Here is a 6,000-nt window from a genome sequence, read left to right as displayed (position 1 = left end):
TTTCAGTCCTTAAATAATATTTTTGCATAATTTTTAATATATATTTCAATATATTCTTGAGATCTTTTGGTAAATCATATAATACAAATTGTCCCTCTTTCATTTGAGAAAGTAACTAAGTGGCATCTCTTTATTTTTTAAGTCTTTATCTCTTACAGTAAAGACTTTGTAACATTATACGCTGCTAGCACTATAGAAATAATTTTAGGCTCCAAAAAGGAGAGTATGCTGGCAGTCACTGGTACCAACAGCCTTCCATAATTTCTCTGTAGTTTCAATTTTTGCAATGGAGCTGAAAATCATGTTTGATTTGGAAAAGTATTTTAGTGAGTAAGGTTTGGATATCACTGCATTTTCCTTAATTGCATGAGAGTAAGCATAAAATCACCAGTTACTCAACTGAACATTAGGTTTGCAAATTATCCTGTTGCAGTTAAAAAAAAAAAAAAAAGTAAAGCAAATAGAGGAACCGAAATCTCACGTAAGAATTTGCCATTTCCTTTTGGGAAACATGAATTTTACCTAATTTTTTTTAATTTCATCGTATGACTGTAACTGAGATCTGTGGAAAAGATCCCAAATATCTTTTAATAAAACCTCAGAACTGTAGTTTCAACTACAGGTTTTGGCACTTAAGAAATCAATTTCTCTGTGGAAGTTCAAATAATTTTTGATATCTAGTCCTTGTTTGTTGGAGTAGGCACATTAGCAATAACATAGACCTTACAGTGATTTACCTTCTGTACTGGCACACATAGGAAAAGAGATATCTCAGTTGTACAGGATTGATATTCATCTCCTCCTGTTTTCTCAGCATTGGGCCCAGGTATCATAGCTCTTTCAAAAGCTATGCAGAGTCTCACTTGTTAAACACTACTGTCGTCCACAAAATCAAGTATCTGTGGTATTTTTATCCCTGTGAAGCATCTTACATGCTGAATTCAATTCAAATGACAGTGTGAGGAAAGAGTGCATCCAGAGGGGTGTTGAATGTGCATAACCACACACTCTATTTTTCTCATAGCACCTGCCCAAATTCTGTTGCTGACACATCAAGAGGTGGAAAACATTTGACAATGTAAGTTTCCAGTGCCTCGCTTCTTAAGTAGTGGAAAAAGTTTTCTTTCTCTTCCTCTTCATAATTGCTTCTGGATCCATACAAGATAAATGTTTTTCATGCTGCCTAAAAGTGACCAACAAGTATATCTGTTCTTTAGGCTCTTCTACTTAATCTATAATTCAAAAGGCAATTAAATCATTCAGCCTTTGCCATAGGTCAAAACCAGCTTTCCTGTAGGCACAGATTCCTTCAGCTCCCTTCAGAACCTCATTATAAATGTTCTCTGTTTTTTATATGAGCAGCAAGTGCAACTCCTAACAAAGCCATGAAATGGACATGGTTTTAATGTAAAACTGGGTATGTCTGATCACTCTCTCTGCTCCCCCAACATAATAGAATTACTACTTTATCCAGATATTTGGTAATAACTTCTTCTAGAGAAAAACATATATTCTTCCCTATTTTCATTTTTGTTGTCTTAATAGTTGTTTGAAAATGCAATGACTCACATATTTTATTTTTATGTGGAATAATGCAAAACACAGCTTTCTGTATATAACTCTTGCTGCACCAGGAGTCTATCAGATCTCTTGGAAACATAACTTGCAAGGACAGACTGCAAAAACCTGTGATTGTTTAGTCTGAAGAGTGGAAAAGCAATGGCAGCCATGGAAACCGTATTCAGATATGTAAAAGACGAAGGAATAATATATTTTTCCGTATGTGCAGAAAAGAGGAAAGAAACTACAGAATTGCATTTGTCATTAGAAGATTCCAGTGGTAGGTTATAATTAAACATTGAAATGAGTTGGAATATGGAGACATATGATGTATGGGCCACTGAGGATATTTAAGGCTAGACAATTATCTGTCAGGAATTACATAGTTTTAGCTGACCCTGTTTATGGACAGGGGTTGAGGCTGGTGAGCTCAACAAGTCCATTGATTCTATGCTTACTACCTTCCTCTAACAGTTTTCAGTAAGTTGGATAAACTCCTTAAATTCTTCAGCTTAGTCAGATACCACAAAAACAAACAAACAAACAAACAAACAAACAAACACCACAAAAACTCAAACAAACAAACAAAAAAAACCCCACGAAACCAACAACAGATAAGGCAATATCTGAATATTCTCTGTATTTCCGAAAAGATTCAGCTTTTTACTCTTTAATGTTTCCATTCAGAGATTTTTCTTTAAGCTTGGTTTCCTCCTGTAACATTATATGTGATCTGAAGTACCTAATCTTTCAGGGAAAGCAGAAAGATGAGCAGAAAGATAATTGTGTAAGATTCAGTGAGAATTTCTACTCAGTGAATGTCAGCTACCAAACCCAAACTATTAAAGTAGTATATTCATAACATTGTATTGTTCTGTGTACTCTAAGTTAGACACCTGCACCCTCTGCTTTTCATTCAGTGAAGGAGATCTGCTAAAGGAAACCAGTGCTGTTTCGATATGCCAACCACAATAAATGGCTTTTCTTGTTAGCAACATGTTAGAGTATGTACATTTTTCTTGGTGGAATAAGCATGCAAAACAAGGCCTGACTGATCTGTTGCTCAGTTGAGATAGAGTAACTCCCTGACATTCAAATTAAAAACAGTAAAATCAAACAGCGTATAATCAGTCACAGCCCAGAATGATGAAGAGCACGCATAAACCTTTGTTTTGGAAACTACCAACATAGAATATTACTGTCTGCCAGAGACATGATAGAAGCAGTCACAGTATTCATATGAATGACAGAATTTTTCTTTCCTATTCTTCACCTGAAATTCAATTTTCTCATGATATGAAGCTATAAAATACTTCAATATTCATGGTGATAACAAGAAGGTAGAAATCCTTATGTCTCAGTCATATCTGAGAAAGATAGGGAAGCAATAAACACATAGGTAATGTAAAACATCGTTGTGCAAGGTATATTAATTTAATCAGGTTAAAAGAATCCCCTTCTGACTGTAGCTTTTGATCAATGAAAAATACACTTGGTAATGCCGATGAAAAGATTTTTTATTAAGAGTGCTTGTTGTTGTTAAAATAAGAGTGAAAAATTACCCCTGAATCCCCTTTGCTTACTTTAGTATGCCTTGGGCACTTTTTGAACTTTCATAATCCATTCCAAAGTTTTGTAATATTATACACACCATTAATGAATCACATTTATAATAATATTATTTAGAACTATGAACTTAGTGGTGAAATATATTTTATAATTTTGCCAAGAATGCTGGCAACGTTAATCATAATTCCTTCTTCTGTTTTCCCCATGGAAAGAGGCAAAAAATCTTGCTTGACTCACAAGAACCATCTGGGCAAGTTCTCATACTTTTCTCTTCTCACAAGGAAATTTTCTCTTATTGTGAAGATGGATGCTGACTAGAAGTCCTGTAGAGCCTCATGTATCATAAAACCAATGTTAACAGTGAGTTTATATTTTCAAAGAATACAATTTTTTATTACATTGAGTCAGTTTTTGCCTAGAATATTTAATTCAGGTGTTGAGGTGCATATTTTTCTTTGTTGAAAATAATTGTTCATTTATCTTCAAAATACAATTCTGTTTATCCTAAACCATTGTATAATTTTTTATTGGAATAGCCGAATATTTTACACCTTAAAGAAACATTTTAGCGTGGTATGATATTCCTTGGCATATCTGATATCTGAGGGACAAGAGAATTGATCAGGGCCTTAGGAATCTGGAGGAATGCTCTCTTCCTAGACAGTGCTTTACCTGTCAAAAGTAAAAAGCCATAAACTGATTTGGGAATTTTTCTCAACCTCTTCTGTTGAAATTCTTCCAGTTTGAGAAAAGAACTAATCAAGTTGTAATAACATGTCTCACACTAGCGTCTTCAGAATAGGTTTTAGACCTGTAAATGAATGATTTAGCTCAGGAAATTCCTGTACTCATTTTGCCTCCAGCATCTTATTCTCTCCCTTGCTCTGTTCACTCCCTCAAGTCACATTGATGCACCTCTTTGGAGAGTCATGGTGTAAACTGGATCACTGTAGAAGTTCTGAATAGCAACAACAGCAAAAGACTATGAAAAAGGAGGTTAACTAGTGTATGCATATTTTGAATTATAGTGCATTAACTTTGAAAAAAGCAAAAAAGAAAAAAAAACATTTTAAGCAGGCAAACACATTTTTCTATAATGAACAGATAGTTAAAAAGGGGCAGCCTAGCAGCTGGAAAGGTAACAGCACCGCATTTTTCCTCTCCAGGCTTCTTATAGGGCACGTAAGAGGAACTATTCAGTATCTGAGTCAGAAAGTATTTGGAGTCAAAATAGTACGCAGATGTCTGTGTAAACCATGGATTATTTTTTCAGGCAGAAAACAGGTAGAGGCATGATTCAATATTTGCTGTTGGATGATTTATAAAGCTAGAAAAATCCGTGTCAGAGAAAACAATAGGAGCCACACATGCTGAGTTATCATCCTCTTCATTCTTGTGCTCTGGCTAGCTTTACAGTGATGAAGATCCTCAGAATGGCGCATTGCAACATAGGAGAGAAAGCGCACACTGATGACTTTTCTTCTTTGACTGTCTCACAGTTCTCAGTAGTGTTGCAGATTTATTTTAGATCTGCTGTGGTACAGTGATGTTTTTTCATGATCACTTGACTAACTGCGGAGCTCGACTCCTTTTGGGACTGCATGGCTCAGAAGGTCATGGGTGTTTTGTGCTTGGCTAAATCTGAAATTGTTAATGTCAGTGAGGATGAAGGGAATAACTGCAGCTGGTATGCCTTCCTTGTACATGTTTTCAGACAGGATCCCTCTATACATTCCATAAATGCTTTCAAAATCGGTTCCCATTAAACAAACCAGCATGTGCTTAGGGATTTCAGTAGCTGGCTAAAAGCAATTTTCTTCCAATCAAGTCAGTTTTAAAAGGGTATGTGTTTCCTCTATTATAAACATGCTGTTACGCTTTGAAAGACAAAGCCCTCATCTTCCTCTCCCCACTGCTCCCTCCCCTCCTTGAGTATACCCCCTGCTCTGGAATGCAAGACTTTTTATTCATGTCTTCTTTCAGTTCAAAGTTTTCAGAGTCATGCCATATTGGTGGGAACAGTGAAATCAGGCAGCGTGTCATAACTTTCACTTAACAACCACAGCTCAAAGGAGACAAAGATATTGACTCCAGAACTGTGTTTCCTGGAACCAGGGAGTGTTCAAAAATAAATACTTTCTCCCTTCTTGCTACATTAAGCTCATATTGTAAAATATAGAAAAAAAAGTATGAGATAATGTGTAGAATAATGTATAACATAATTAGTAGAATAAAAATATTTGTTACTTTTTATTGTCTAAGCAGTTAAATTTTATTTTGGTGCAATTGAAATTATTGCAATGTAATAAATTTTATTTTTTCTTCAACAAAAATTTACATGGACACGTTCCAGAATTGCCATTTCTAGAAGTACCTAAGTAAAAAAAATGTAAAGAGAATTTAGGAACGAGGGTGCCTTTGAGTTATAGAAGCCACAGAATTTGAAGAAAAATCCAGGAAGACTGAACTTTTTTTTTATTATTATTTTTTATTTCATGACCTGATTTTATTCTTCACAGGCTTCTGATTTGGATGAGAACCATGACACTCCCTGAACACGTACATAATTTGGACTGTAGTGTATGCCATTATATGTCCCAGCAGGAAGATATAAATGCTACCATAGAGTAAGAGAGGGAGTGTTGATCAGAGGAGATGAAGTAACACTGTTTATTTATGTTCCAGATCACAGTAACTTAAATACTCTTCACATTTAGTAGCACTAATGATACCTCTTACTAATATTAGTGTGGTGCACTGCCAACAGCTGGAGGCCAATGAATTATTGGAGAGTTTGAGGACAAACTACGGAGTATAGTGCGTTTAGGACTGAAGCTTTGATGCCCATTAACTGGCTGCTAAGCCACATCA

This window comes from Patagioenas fasciata, chromosome 4 (assembly GCF_037038585.1).
Source record: "Patagioenas fasciata isolate bPatFas1 chromosome 4, bPatFas1.hap1, whole genome shotgun sequence".
Classification (NCBI taxonomy): domain Eukaryota; kingdom Metazoa; phylum Chordata; class Aves; order Columbiformes; family Columbidae; genus Patagioenas; species Patagioenas fasciata.
The sequence above is the reverse complement of the archived record's forward strand: the minus strand, read 5'-3'. Positions refer to the sequence as shown.